Here is a 16,883-nt window from a genome sequence, read left to right on the forward strand (position 1 = left end):
CTGTTTACTGACCGGATGTGGAAAATGAGCGGTAAAAGGCAAGCTAAAGATGCTTCTAAGATGGCAGTCTGGGTGATTTGTTAAGAGATAAATGCCATTAAACAAAATAATAAATACAAAAAGAGGGACATGTTTGGAATGTAGAAATGTTCAATTTTAGATATAAAATTTAGATGTCATTTATTATGGAGAAGAAACAATCAAAAAAGACTATTGAAAATATGACTATGGCACTCAGAAAGAATGGTTAGTCTAGGCATAATTTGGGAGTCACCGGGTTTAGACAGCCAGGTGAATTTTGAGGAGAAGAGAATAGAGGATGAAACTTTTCATTATTCTATTATTAAGGAACATAGAACAAGAAAAGTCAGAAAGAGTCTTACAAGGAGTTGCAAATGAAGAGTAAGAAGAACAAGAAATAATATGGGCTTGGAAGTCAAGGAAGGAAGGGATTTCAAGAAGAGAGGCATCAACTGTGTCAAATGTGCTAGAGATTAAATAAAATAAATAGAGTGGAAAGTGTGAACTACATTGAACAATGATGTCATTGTTGACTTAACAAGAGCATTTTCAGAAGTAGAATATGGTGAGGGGAAAAAATCCACATAATAAAAATAATAACTGGAAAAATGAAATTAGCCAGGGAAACTGTAAAATAACAAGTAGGCAAATATGTATGTAACAGGCATTTCCTAATCTTTCTCTCTCTTGTCCCATTAGGATTTCTTCCACCAGTAACTCACAGATACTTTAAAAGAAAGAGAGAGGCCAGGCTGGGAAACCCCCACTTAAAAAAACGGACTTAAGCCTTCCATTGTTCTCCTAGAGATTTACTACTGATATTATTGGCAATTGTTTTTTACCTTCTGGTTCCCACTGACAGCGTTCCTTGTTTTAATCCCTTTATTGATATGGTGAAATCAGGAAGACTTATCTATTGTCACACTTCGCAGGAGCATATCATATTTCCATTGAGGTATTTATTTATCTATTAATGCATGGCAAATATTTGTACAGAACACTGGGTGACATTTAGCCTCCTGAGTAGTAGAGCAGAGCCATTTCTCAGAACTGCACTGAGAGTGTGTGCGTGTGTGTGTATATATATATATATATACACACACGTGCACACACACACTCAGGGTGTGCATGATCTCTTAAAGCAAACAAATCTCTGCCACCAACTCCTGCCTTCGAGCTCCACCTCTGCCCCTTGAAAAACGAAGCATATTTCTCTTCTTTCTCCTTTTTTATTCCAAGACATATTTTGCTGTCACAGTTTTAACTCAAGCATTCCTCTCCCATTTGGGAGGTTAGTACCTAAACAAGTAATGGGAGTATAAAATAAACAGAATTATAGATTAACATATTTGAAATAGGTTTGTTCTTTAATAAGCAAGGACAAGATTTCTTATTGAAGCAGAGGGACTTCTGATATTTTAACATGATTCAGAACAATTAGAAAGTACCTTTATGCAAAGTGAATATTATAAAATAAATTATTTTTTATTTTATATTGTTTCAATGCAATTAAAGAGGGTTTTCTTCTGTCAGGGAACACATTGGATTGATTTGGAACATCGCTATAGTATAAATAATGCAGAAGAACACTAAAGAATTCTTGTTCAGTTTCTTTTCCCCGGAAAAGCAAATGTGAACACACCAGTATGTTAGAAACTATGTATAGGGCATGCAGGATCAAATTTAGTCATTTGTAATGAGTAAAATAATATTGCTAGGTTATTCCAGCAAAAATAAAATAAGATGGACTGATCTATAAAAATACATTCTAACATGTTCTGAGACTCCAGCAAAAATTAGAAAGAAAACCCAAAGTAAAGATAAAATAACAAGAAAGAAATACTGGAGAAGCACAATAATGATGTTTGACCTGCCCAGGAATGAAGAAAAAAATTTAATCCCAATGGTTCTAAGTCATGCTGAAATACTAGAAGTCTGTCTGGTTCAGTAAGAAGTGTAGTTTTTGCTTAATAAAGAACAAGCATAGTTCAAACTTGTGATTTTATATATATATGTATATAATATATGTATATATAATATATTAATATATTTATAAAATCAGCTTTGCTCATTAAAATAAGACTAAAAAATTGAGGAGTTCTTTTAAAAATGCCAGTGTTGAGAAGCTACTTATAGAAGGTTAATTAAGGGCCACCTCAAATATCCCTTATGAAAATGATTATAAAATATTTAACAAAACACTAGGAAACTTCATTACAGCAACATAACCAAGCAAGGTTTATCCCAGGAATGCAAGGTTTGTTCAAAATACAAAATGAATCATTATAAAACACTATGTAGCTATATAAATATATGTATATATAGTTATATATAAATTTGTGTGTACCATAATTACACTTATATGAAAAAAGATAAGGATCAAAGGAAATGTTAAATAAAAATAACTGTGTTGCAGTAGTGGGGATTATAAATAATAAATATTTTTGAGCATTTATAACTTTTTCCCCTTAAGATAATAAATATACTTGATTTAAGAGGAAGATATCGTAAAGTAATTACATAGTAAGAAGTCCCATACATTTGATTATGAGGAAGTGGGCCACTTGTACCTTCTTTAAAGTTATTTATGAGCTGCGAAAAACATTAACTTGTTTTGAAATTCTGATTACATGGGTCTGGGGTACTAATATTAGTACCAGTGCTAAATGTGTATATATATATTATATATATATATGTACATATATATACACACATATATATGTATATACACATATATATGTATATACACATACACACACACGCGCGCATGCACACGTGCTCTGTTGTTGTTTATGTAAAATTTTGCCACCCTTCACAAGTATATTATATTACTATGGTAAATTTTTCTCTATTTTACTCGTAAAATGTTCACAGGTCAAAGCTCTATTATTTGTTTTGTTGTGGCTGTTTACACCAAAATGAAGTTAGGCCTTCCCAAAGGGTTGTACCTCTAGCGTCAGGTGATAGTATGCAAACATAATAGTAGGTTAATTAAACTAGCAGTACTCCAGAATAATTTTTAATACCATTAGTGTTGAGAGTCATCACAGCTGAACCTTCCAACCTACATACTATGTTCACTAAATCTTCATTAATGGGCCACATTAAATTTATTTGACAGCCACCCTGTGGCATTCACAGTATAGTTCTGAGTGAAATTGTGATAACTGTAAGGAATAATTCCTCCCATCAAGGATCCTTTCCCACTAATGGCCCTCTTTATTCCCACTCTATTTTTAGTTTTCATCCTTTGTTACATTTTATTACAAAATCATACTTACTTATTATAACAAGTAAAACAATGCAAAACCTATAAATTTTAAAATTCACTTATCCATCCCTCTCCACCATCATGCCAGTGAATCCCAATTCCATGATGAAGAGTATTAACAGCCTAATGTATATCCTTTAATTCTTCCCTTGATGTTCACAAAAGCATTTACAGAAATGTTTAGTATGTTGTTTTTTTTTCCAAAAACTGCTAAGACTCCCATAATCATTCCATAAGCTCCTTACTAAAAAAAAAAAAAAAAAGAACTCCATTTTATTCATTTACATGAATGGCTAACCACTTAAGGTATTGGGTTGGCTAAACATTTCATTTTTGTTTTTGTTTTTTCTGTAAGATGGCTCTAATAGTGCATAGCTATCTTTAACTTCATTTGAAACAATTTTGTTAGATTTTATTGTGACATCTGTCATATCAGTATGCATTTTAAAAAATTATCAAATGGTGAATTTTTGTATAGCCATTTCAATAATGAATATGGAAGAAAATGTACAACATTTTAGGCATATTATGCTTTTTTTCTCAAGAAAAGGTAAAAACATGACTGAAATGCAGAAAAGATTTGTGCAGAATATGGAGAAGGTTTTGTGACTGATCAAATGTATCAAAAGTGGTTTGTTGAAGTTGTTAGTGATCAAATTGAGACATTAATTGAGAAAATCAATACTATATCACACGGGAGATAGCCAACATAAAATAACCAAATCGATAAAGTTGTTGGTGAAAATGAAAATATGTCTTTTATTTTACAGAAAACACAGAACTTTTTTGGCCAACCCAATTTTAATCTTCTAATAATAATTTATTGTTAACAAGTCAAAAAGCTGTAAATTAGAAATTAAATTATAATGACAGAATTGCAAGTGTTGATCAGTGGATAAGAAAGGACTATATATAGTTGGGGTAGCGGAAAGGGCAATATATGGCCTTCAAGAACCTCAGATCTTTGATTTCTTATCCTTTCTTATACATATGGCACTCTTTGAGCAATTCTTATTCACTAAATGTACACAATCTCAAAGGTTTCAGTTTATTGAAAGATTCCGGCATCACCTCACATTCACAAATGTATGTAAATATGCACTGGGTTATTCTTTCATCCATTTGCAGAACATACTAGTCCCTGCATGTTAGTGAAAAGCTATACATATTCATCAATGAAAAGTGTCTTTGTTGTTTATGCACTGACTTTTTATATGGGGACAAACCAGGTGGAAAATAACATATAATGTATTAAACAATAAAGATCATTATGAAATAATAGAAAATAATGAGGAAAGAATGAGGTAACACAGCAGCCATGTTTAGGCAACTCCTTTTACTCTATCTGCCCCAGGTAATATGTGGGAGAAAAGAATGCAAGGAATGTCTAAGGTTTGCTTTTTCTGTATCTTTGAAGTTCATACCTGTTTATTATACCACTAAACACTAATTGTACAGCTTAATTGAAGCAATTACTTTGGGATTAGAGAAAAAATAAACCCTTACAACACTGCATACAGTCCTGGCTGGTGTGGCTCAGTGGATTGAGCTCTGGACTGTGAAGCAAAGGGTCACCAGTTTGATTCCCAGTCGGAGCACATGCCTGAGTTGCAGGCCAGGTCCCTGCGGGGGGGCACGTGAGAGGTAACCACACCTCAATCTTTCTTTCCCTTTCTTTTGCCCTCCCCCTCTCTCGAAAATTAAAAAAAATAAAATAAAATCTTTTTTAAAAATCCTGTTTACAAAACATTAGTTCTGGGATTTTTGTTTGTTTGTTTGTTTGGTTTTTTGGTAATAAAATCAAAATTCCCAAATACTATGATTCTGGAAGCAGTAATAGTGAAAGTTTAAGTATTAAAATGAAATCTCATCAAATGCCATTGTTTAAAGCCTATCAAGATAGATATTAGAAAACAGATGACAAACACTTCATACATCCCTCTAGGAATATTTTTGCTTACATGTCTCTAGAAAAAGCACTAAAACCATTTCATGAAATAACCAACTCATTTATTGTGTCATCATGAAATCAATATAAATCTTTGACATAGCTGATTTCAATTGCTCAGACATTTTTACATTCTAAGTACTAAACCACATTACAACACTGAGCCTATGATTTATTTTTCTGAATTATTTCTCTAAAAATTTTGCTCACTATTTTGATCTTGCATTTTATTTTCTCAACTTTCTTGCCTAACACAGACCTACTTTGGTTCACGTAACTAGTAAAAATCAAAACCAAAGATGTAGGGACACATTAAGACAAGGGACACATTATAGACTAAAACCCAAGTTTAAGAAATGAAGATCTGTGATATTAATAATATTCATGATGTAAATGATCAAAGATTTGGGGATATAGAGCAGAGGGCAGTTTAAGGTAACAGTTAATATTGGTGACTGGGTATATTACACAAGAGGCAAAGGATGGATTTTAATATCTGGCAGCTAACAGCCCTGGTGTACCTTCAAGGTTAACATAGCTATAAAACTGGATTTCTATGTTAAATTAGGGCACTATTTGTGAATACCCACTATTAAGCTTACTTGACCTAATATTTTACAGTCATTAGCATATTAAAAATTGATTTATTAAGTAGTCTTTGGAAATGAGGCACAAAATATGTGGTAGAAGTAAAGGTTAGGGCCAGAAGATAAATCATACTTAAAGTGAGGCAACTACAACCTGGTGCCTGGGAGGACCTGGGGCAGCACAAGGCGACTGGTACCTCCAGAGGCAAAATGTCAGCACGATTACCGTCCTCTTTTCCCGCACACACAAAATATATTTTATTCAGTGGACTCATGATAATACATTTTCTTGAATATTTTTAGAACTGAAAATAGGCTTAATAAAAACCTTATTAGATTACAGAAAGAATGAACTTAGGAAAATAATACTTTAAGAAAACATTAAGAGATTTTCAAATATGGGTTTTTGAAAAGATCAAGTGTCAGACTTAAATATATCCTCAAAATTTTGATAGAAAACATTGCAAAGGTTTTAAATGCTATTACAAATTGTTCTCCAAACAAAACAAACCAAAAATATGCATAATATCTAGTATAATTCTAACTGAAATTAGTGAGGTAATGACTTAAAGGAAGTATATAATTTAACTAGAATTTACCTGTCCACAGTCTTCCTGCATGAAAATATGTTAGCATTATGTTCCACAGAAAAGAATTTTTATTTCCTGATGAAATAGATGTAATTATCTAAATTTTTAATTTACTCCATGGGATCAAAAGAAACACCCACCGACAAATGAAGAATTATAACAATTAGAAATGTTTAAGCTTTGACATGGTTATTAGATTTTAGACATTAATAAATGGACCGCTATGATGACAAATATGACTTGTTTAATCTCTGAAGCAAAATAGATATTAATTATACAGAGTAATTTTTTAAATTGAAATATTTCCAATTTTGATCAGCTAAAAATGTTAGTCTATATATTTGACTTTAAAATTTCTTAGGTTTAAAATGTTATCAGAAGAAATTCAGTTGCATAACTTTTAAGAAAAATGAACTTAAAATAAGTTAACAAGAGTTACAGCTTATTAAGTTTTAAAAAATGTATTCATCATACCAAGGAATGATCCTACCATTCTTGGGATCTAATGGTAATAAAATTACCTAAAGTTCTTAAAAGTAATGGGTTTTTTAAATGAGGATATAAGCATGCTCCCTGACATTGCCTCAGCCATTTGCTTAAGGACAGGACAGGCACAGAGGGTCACCAGCACAGAAAACCCCCAGAGCCTAGCAACAGGCAACATGGGAAACACAAGTATTGAAGGGTGGGACTTCATCTGCAAGGTGACCTTTCCACTCCTAGCGTATGACTGGGCATGTGGTTTAGACTCTCCCCGGACCTTTCCTACCCTGGCATGTTGCCAGTAATCTGGTAGACATCCCTTACAGGAGGGACAAGAGGGCCAGGGAATATTCTCATAGGACTCTCATACAAGCCTTTGCATCACCATCCTCTTAAGCATTAAGCCCTAAAGATAACAACTAAGCCTTAGCGGTGTTTCAGCTCCAGGCCCAGGAAAGCTGCAAGGCCAGTCAGGGAAACGCCATGGCTGACATCAGGACCAACTGCATGACTAATGGCCCCCTGACCTGGTGCTGACCAATCAGTAGAGATCACCACCTTGAACCGACACACCTGGAAAGTTGATGAATATTCTATTGAGTTCCTCTCCTGAGACCTCCCCTGAAACCCCCCACCTCTGGAAAACAGATAAAAGCCCTTAAGACAAAAGACCCAGTTATATGTATGTGCTGCCACATACACTCTCTCTTGGGCTCTCTCTCTGTCTCTGTCTCTGTCTCTGTCTCTGTCACTCTCTCTCTCTCTCTCTCTCACACACACACACACACACACACACACACACTCACACACACCACTCTCACGCCTTTCCCCAACCCCTTTCTTCCCTTCAGGAGCATACCTTTGCTTCCTTTCTTCTAAGCTCCAAGGCCCTTCCTTTGCCACTGTAACCAGCTTTCTGAGTCCACGCAGTCTAGCATGGATGGCTTACTTCCTCCACAGCTCACTTCTATCTCTCTGACTTTCTAAACAAACTTTTATCTGTATTTGGAAAAAAAATAAAAGAAAAAGAAAACTTGTCTTTACAGCTGGTGCTAAGTGAACCCTAATTTAACCATTGTTTCATGATTAGAAACAGAAAAACATGATGTAGAAATTGATACTAAGTTATAATATAGCTGTTTTCACATTATTACAAGTAAAGCTTGACATAGTAAGAAAAAAAAAAAAAAAGATAAAAGGGAGCACTGAAAGAAAATGTGGGAGAAAGAAGTAGGTGCCGGGCATTGCCTATTGTTAGTTTGCTGTAATACTTTGGCCTCATCACCTTATCTTTAACACTGTTTTCATTTATTCAGTTAGTAAATTAGATAAGGGAATCTATCAGGATTTTTCCAGCTGAATTGATAAAATACTAATTGATGAAAAAATATTGTAATAGACTGCTACTTGATTTAGTAGTCTATTATGCATTCATGATTTAATAAATCAACTGAGAGAGTTGGTAATAAATACAATGTAGCATAAGATTATGCTTAAACTTTGAGAGTTGCTTGGTATATGTTTAACTACATACTTCACTGTCAGCTCTTGTTAGTACTCTGTAACTGTAAGCTTTTAAAAAAATATTTAAGATAGAGGTTAAAAACCACCATCCTCTAAGTTAAACCTCTTCAATAGTTGACAGTGCTCACTGTGTTTAAAAGAAAAATATATAAACTTTTCAAATTAGGAATCATAATTTTAAAAACATGGATTTGTAACTTGTTCAGAAAAAAAATGGAAGATTTTAAAACACTAGTATACTCAGAGCAGAGGAACAATTTGCTGGTAATGAAGAGCGAGAGCCTTAAACGGAGCAGGAGTTCACACCTCAGCCTCCGCCCAGTCTCATTTTCTCATTTACTTGTAGACTTTCATTCATAAATCTTACCTCTCTCTGTCAGTGATTCATCAAGAAATTACGACAAGAGAATAAAATACCATGAGACTTGATCCTAGAGCATTTCCTTGGGAGGAGCTATGTCTTCAGAAATTGTAGCAGAAGATTTGAAATCAGCAATTTGACTCTTACCTTTTTATATTTGCCGCTTATAAACATATCATCCTAGTAATATGTCATCGACATTTCTTCCCCCAAATATGTGCAGACAAAAGGGTATTATCCTATTTTTTATATCTGTAGTGTAGAATATACAGTGACTGATCTCTATATAGTTTTGAATTGTAGCAGTAAAAAATTAGCTGTGTGAACAGGAACCAAGAGACAGTCTGTGCACTATATTTCCTGCTCATATGTTGTCTCAGCTGTTTTGCACTTTATAGTTTCAGCTGAAGAATGTCCATTTATCACATAATGCTAATCAGTTATCATTCTACTCTACATTTTGTATAAAACATCTCTGGGAAGTCTGTTCTGGATTTGATGGATAGCCAGAATGGGATAGCACATAACCAAAAAAGACATAAATACTCACAGATGTCTGGTTATACAGATGAGTTAAAATCAAAGAAAATTAGAGCTGAATAAGACAGACGTGATCATAGAGCACATCAGGGGAGCATAAACTTGCTTGTTCTTCACCTTTCTCATCCAAATGGATTTTCCTCTCATTAAAATAAATATTCAAACCAGAGGGTCTTTCATTTGTTTCCTTTAACTAGTAGGGTCCCCCCTACCAATGTAAACCCCACATCATGAAGACAAAAAGCAGAAATCCTGTTTATTATAAAGGCATCCAAAAAGCTGTCCAAATCCAAATTAGAGCATATGGAGCAAATTCCCCCCTCTTAAGTCCTCCAACATTCCCCACCTTACCCATTCATCCCTCTATTGTTCTGGTTTGAAAAATCTCCTTATTTGTTTCCTCACTCCTTATTCAAGAACCACTGAACAAGTCATTTTTGCTTTACCAAAAAATAATTGTCTAGCAGTAAATAATTGTAAAGTAGTAATTTTACTGTTTCTTTATTCCATTAGTGATACTGTATTTTTGTTAAGCAATATCTAATTGTTGTAAATGTTTCTCATATATTCTTTTGTTGTTGACTATTTTTCTTTTCATATATTGTTATCTGATTATGAGTTCTTTGTTTCTTCAATCTATTGGTATACTTTTCCCATTGCCAATCAGCCATTACTCTCATAGCCACCTATTAAAATAGTCCATCTTAATGATGGACTAAGAAATAATCTTAGACTCAGCCTAAGCTTATTTCTATAGATTTAATATTTTTATCTATAAAATAATAAATTATTGATGTTTTCTTATAACCCTTTAATTAATGAGAATTTAAAATTAAAGAATAGTAGTGGTTTCCTTCTTGGGAATTGTCCTTTCACATTGTAATAGTTTGTAAGGCAAAGTAATATACAACAACGTCTGTCTAGAAAGTATCCAGTCATGTAATAACGGAGGTATTTATTTAAAAAGACATGAGAAACAAGAAACATTGTACATAGGGCAATGAAGCCTCAGCACCCTTCAAAGTGGGTACTTTGGAACTGCACACAGTTCTCCCAGTGTCTCTTCCATTGCAAAATCCTTTGCTGGAATTGCCATCACCTGCTGCATCATATTTTCCTGAATCTCAGTGATGGTCTGAAATCTCTTCCTTTTCAAAGGTGATTTTGTTTTGGGAAAAGCCAGAAGTTGCAGGGCACCAAATCTGGACTGTCTGAGTCACCCAGGTGATTTGACGTTTAGCAAACAAACTCTACATAAGATGTGATGCAGGAGCAGGCGCGTTACTGTGATGAAGCTACCAATCACCTGTAGCCTAGAGCTGCAGCCATCTTCATTGTATTGCATCTCCCAACTGATAAAGAACATTGAGATAGTACTCCTTATTAATTGTTTGGCATGGAGGGGTATACTTGTGTTGCACAACACCTTCCCAATCAAAAAACACAGTTAACATGATCTTGATCTTGCTGTGATGTTGCTGTGCCTTCTTCAGGCATGGAAAGTCAGGCAACTTCCACGGAGACAACTGGGCCTTCCTTTCTGGATCATAACAATAGAACTGCAATTCATCTCTGGCTATCACCTTCTTGAGGAAATCTGGTTCCTTCGTAGTGGTTTAAATCAAATCATTAGCAACTGCAGCACAATGTTCCTCCTGCTACGGTAGCAGAAACTGCAGAATGAATTTTACCAAAACATTTCATGCCAAGAATCTGTGTCAAAATCTTATACACAGTAGTTTTTGGAATCCCCAGATCAGCTTCTAGTTCTCACACTGTTGGTCGCTAACTGTTGTTGATTGCAGCCCATACTTGTTCAACATTCTCAGGTGTTCTGCATGTTGCAGGCCTTCCAAAATATGGATCACTTTCAACAGATTCTCTACCACCTTTGAAGGATTTGTGCCACATGTTTATTTGTGCTACACTCATTGGATTGTCCCCAAAAGCCTTCTGAATCATCCAAATAGTTTTCACAGGAGAATGCTCAAGCTTCATGCAAAATTTGATGCAAATTCATTGTTCTACTTACTAAGTCATTTTAAATGTGATGGCCATGCAGTACACAGACACTCTCAATGACATCTACTGCTCCCACTGACTAGTACAGTGAAGCCATTATTGTTCACACATGCACATTCCAGTGCACTCTTGGCCGCCACGTTTCATCAATGTCGTGCAAACTGTTCTCATTACATTAAAAAATCACTGGACTTTTTCTGGAAAGACTTCACATTTTATTTTATATTCATTCATACAATTAGTTTTCAATCACCCATAAATTTAAATTTAGCCTTCTCAAAGTTGTATCGATTTTCAAATTTCTTGATGGATTTATAAAATAATAATATTTAACTGTACAAATGATAACTTTAAAATATTGGATATTTGTGTAACAAATGCCAAAAATGTAAGATTTCAAATCAAATGGCAATGGCAATTTGAGAGAATTGAAGATTAGGAAAGTTTTATGTATTTGAACTCCCAACACTAGATTTTTAAAGAGTAGTCTGATCAGTTCAGCAGACTTATGAAAACCATGGTAAGCATTATGACAGAGAAGACACAGTAATCATGCACTTCAAACTTATGTTTTCTGAAGTCATTTTCAGTATACGTTTTGGAAGATAAATTTCACTGTATTTTATTTTGAGTTGGAATTGCTAGCAAGAAATTGACTTTAATATATATATGACTGTTATTCTTTCAAGAAAAAACAATTCCACCCTGACTGGTGTGGCTCAGTGGGTTAGGTGTCATCTTGTAAACCAAAAAGGCCATGGCTCAATTCTCAGTCTGGGCATATGCCTGAGTTGTGGGCCAGGTCCCCAAGTTGGGGGTGTGTAAGAGGCCATTAATCATTGTTTCTCTGGCACATCAATGTTTTTCTTCCTTCTCTTCCTTCCTCCCTCTCTCTAAAAATAATAAATAAATAAATTCTTTAAAAAAAATAAAAAATATGCCATCCCATTATTAAGCAGAAAAAATTGTCATTTTCCAAATCTACCAGCCCCTTGCTCACATACATGACTACTAGTTCTATTTTCATTCTTTAAAAGACCTATACAATTGCCAATACTTTTAAATGATTTAGCAACTAAAGACCATATCCTCTTATTCAAGTTCAAATATCTCCAAAAATATAAAGAAAATTGTCAACTATAAAATGTTGATTGCATATTCTATCTGGTGGATAACAAATAAGGAAAAAATCAGAAATAAAATATAGATATATAAAATAAGCAAAAAATTATGAATTTGAGACTCATTTTTTCAAAATTTAAAATCATTTAATGATTTGTATATAAATCTAAGACAGAACCCACTTAGTTCATTTATTTATTTTTAAATCTTTTTTATTCTATATACACTTACTGAGTAACTTCTATGTCTAAGGCACTCCACTTACACGTGAAAACATGTTATTAGAACATAAGGCTTCTAGAGTCAAGGCAAATTAATTTCAGCTTGACTTGAGGGCACAGGAATATGCCTTATTGCTTTTTGTTTGACAAAGGGTAGGTTTGGGGCAACCAGTAACATAAATTTAAGATCAAACTTAAGTTACTAGTTCTGAACATGACACCAATAAAAGCTAACCACACAATTTCTTATGCAAATAATAGAGCAATAACTTCACTTATCACAAAATTGAGGAGAATCAAGATGGTGGAGGAGTGAGTGGAAGTCACACTGACCTCCTCCCAGGACCAACCTGGAATTACAACTAAATTGTGGAGAAATCACCTGGAACAAACAACTGAACAATAGCGGGAGAAGAGCCTTATATCCTCAGAGATGGAAGAATCAGCTTTAGGGCAATCTAACTGGTAAGGAGTGAGGGAGAGACTTGAGAAGGTGGGCAAGTCACCCACGGGCAGCAGCACCAGAAGGATATTGAAAGGACCAGTTGGATCCCCCTGAAAAGAGTGGAGTATAAACCAGAAGCAGTTGGATTTCCAGCCTATAGCACCAGAGCCCAAAAAGCACACAGAAAACAGCCAGCTGCGAAAAGCAGCAAGGTTGCTCTCTGCCAGAGACAGGCAGTTGGAGACGCAAAGAGCCACTTAAAGGGCCAACGCATTAATTTTTATTTGTAGCCACTTACCCTGGTCTCTGGCAAAGGTGGGGACAGAGTGAGCTAGAGATGCCTGAGGAGAGACTGGGGAAGGAGGCTTTGGAGAGAGAACTGAGAGAGTAGCCAGCAGGATCTTGGTGCTGACTCATCCCCCATGCAGCAGCAGCCATCTTGCTCAGGCAGGGACCATTCCCCTGAGGGGGAGCAGCATGAAAGGACGCAATAGCCTCGCCCCCAGTAGGGACTCTGCCCCGCCTTGAGCTGTCTAAGCGAGCCTGCTGAGTGCAGAGTGACTAGATTAACAGCTGAAGGAGAAAGCCACAGAGAGTAGATTCCTGGAAGTCTCGAACAGACTGCCCAAGAATAGACAGAGACAACATCTGACAGCATTAGAGGCAAATCCAGAAAGTAATAGCAGCAGTGTCCTACCATAGAAGTTCACAGCACAAAGTCAGGAAATCAAGACAGGTCAATTTAAGAAGCAGAGGCAAAAAAGAAGAGTCTCACATAAAATGGGAAGATACAGTAATACCTCCTACTCAAAGGGAAAGGAGGAATCCCCAGAAAGAGAATTAAATGTAGTAGAAGCAAGTAAACTATCAGATATTGAGTTCAAAACAACAGGTCTATGGAAGCTCACAATGAGCTCAGTGAGCTCAGAGAGAATGAAAAAAATCTACAGAAAAACTATGAGGAAACTTACTGAAAACTATATCAGCATGAAAAAGGACATAGAAACTATCTGTAAGAGACAAAAGGAAATGAAGAATACAATTTCTGAATTGAAGAACACAGTAGAAAGAATCAAAAGAAGGCTAGATGAAGCTGAGGACCGAATCAGCGAGCTGGAGGACAAGGTAGAAAAAAGCTCCCAGAAAGAGCAAGAAAATGAAAAAAAGATTCAAAAAGAATGAAGAGGCATTGAGGGAAATGCAGGACAACATGAAACGTAATAATTTCCGTATAATAGGGATGCCAGAAGGAAAAGAGAAGGAGAAAGGGATAGAGAACCTGTTTGAAAAAATCATGATGGAAAACTTCTCTAATTGGAGGAGAGAAAAAGTCACACAAATCCAGAAAGCACAGAGGGTCCCATTCAAGAGGAACCCAATGAGGTGCACTACAAGACACATCATCATTAAAATGGCAAATATCAAAGACAAACACAGGATCCTAAAGCAAGCAAGGAAGAAAGAGGTAGTAATATCTAAGGGAGCACCAGTATGGCTAGCATCTGACTTCTCAACAGAAACACTGCAAGCCAGAAGGGAATGGCAAGAAATATTCCAAGTCATGAAAAGCAAAGGCCTGCAACCAAGACTGCGCTACCCAGCAAGGCTCTTAATTAAAATGGAAGGCAAAATAAGGAGTTTCCCAGACAAAAGAAAGCTGAAAGAACACACCTCCACCAAACCAGCACTGCAAAATATGCTAAAGGGACTGCTTTGAGATAAAGAAAAAGTCTATGAATACCCAGTTCTATTCAGAGTTGCCAATACTTGATATTACCAATATTTTTTAATATGTATTAATCTGATTGTGACAATGATGTATTATTTTAATTGTTCCTTTATTATTTGTTGAAACTAAACCTTTCTTTGTACATTTCTTGCCTATTTCTATTATTTTTAAAAAGTTTTAAATGACTTTTTGGTATTACTTATCCATTTATTGATTAAAGGCTTGTAGAATTGTTTTTCCCTAAAAAAAACTAAAAACAAAAAACAACTATTAACCCTTTTTTTTCGATGTGTGACAAATACTTTCCCATTCTATTACTTGTCCTTTAACTTTTTTATATGGATATTACTATACAGTCTTAAATGTTTAATATAGTCATATTGTCAATATTTTACTTTATAGCTTCTGGTTTTGAATATTTTACTTCAGGATAAGAAAAATATTAGTTTGCATTTTCTCCTAAAACTCCTTAAATTCTACATATTGATTTTTAATTCACCTGAATATTTCTTGTATAATGTGTGAAAAAGGGCTCTATATTTGTTTTATTTCAAGTAATAGTGGTTTATTCACCTTATTTGTTGAATAAGCCTTATTTTACCCATTGATTTGAAAAATCAATTTAACCATATATTACATTGTTAGGCAGATATATACATTTGTTTCTAGAATGCTCATTATATTTATCTACTTGATTATTTATGTGCTGGTGTCATGTTGTTTTAATTGCTGAGACTTTATAATGGTTTTAAATTTTTTAATATTTTATAATGGATCTTGACATTGAGAAAAATTAATAAAGTCAATCAGAAAGAAAGAAAGAAAGAAAGAAAGAAAGAAAGAAAGAAAGAAAGAAAGAAAGAAAGACAAAAAGAAAGAGGAATGAGGGAAGGAAGGAAGGAAGGAAGGAAGGAAGGAAGGAAGGAAGGAAGGAAGGAAGGAAGGAAGGAAGGAAGATGGAACTCCTACCTTTTGCGACAGCATGGATAGAACTGGAGAATATTATGCTAAGTGAAATAAACCAGTTGATGAAAGATAAATACCATATGATCTCACGTATAAGTGGAATCTATTCAAGAAAATAAACTAACAAACAAAATAAACCACAGGCATGGAAACATGGAGGAGACTGAAAGATCAGAGGGGATGGGAAAAGAGGACGGTGGCAGAACGAAGGGGGAGGGACTAGACAAAGAACATGTGTGAATGACCTATGGACATGGACAACAGAGTGGAAATTGACAGTGGGAGCAGGGGGTGGGGGTGAGTTGGGTGGAGGGGGGTAAAGGGGGAAAAATTGAGACAACTGTAATAGAATAAACATGATTTAAAATGTTTTTTTAAGTTTAGATTAAAGAAAAAAATTGAAGCAAAGATAGATAACCTCAATGTTCCATAATAATGCTTTTCATTGTTTTGAGACATCTCAAATGTATTAATGCATCATTAATTTATTTTGTAAATGTTTATGGAACATCTATCATGTGTTATTTTTTTTCTCTCCCAGTTATGTTGAATAAGCATAAAGATCCAACAAACCAGAGAGGAAGACAGACAAGAAAACAGGTAATTTCAATATAAGGGAAGATGGAGAGGAAAGACCATGCTTAGGGGTTTCAGACTTTATCCTGAAAACTATAGGAAGACACTGAGAGTACATAAACTAGAAAGTAACTTGATATGTTCTGTATTTTAATAGGATCACTCTGATTGAAAGTTCAAAAAAATGGAAAAATATAGAGAAATAAGACTAAAATCAGAAAGACGAGAGGAAGATTCTTTTAGGAAATGTGATGAAAAAGAATATTGTCTGAAAATAAGGCCATTATTCTAAATATAGAAAGAAGTAAATTGATGTGAAGTGAATCAATAGAGATAGGAAAAAATATATTATGATTGATGTTGAGGTTGGTTAAGAAAATATTATATTGGGCACTGAGAAATCTACATGGCAATTCAAATTTGCTACTATACAGTGCAGTCATTAACATAAGCCTATTATTTCTATACCTAAATTCA

The sequence above is a fragment of the Pteronotus mesoamericanus genome, unplaced genomic scaffold, assembly GCF_021234165.1.
Source record: "Pteronotus mesoamericanus isolate MK-2021 breed Mesoamerican mustached bat unplaced genomic scaffold, CSHL_Meso_final contig_180, whole genome shotgun sequence".
In the NCBI taxonomy this organism is placed as follows: domain Eukaryota; kingdom Metazoa; phylum Chordata; class Mammalia; order Chiroptera; family Mormoopidae; genus Pteronotus; species Pteronotus mesoamericanus.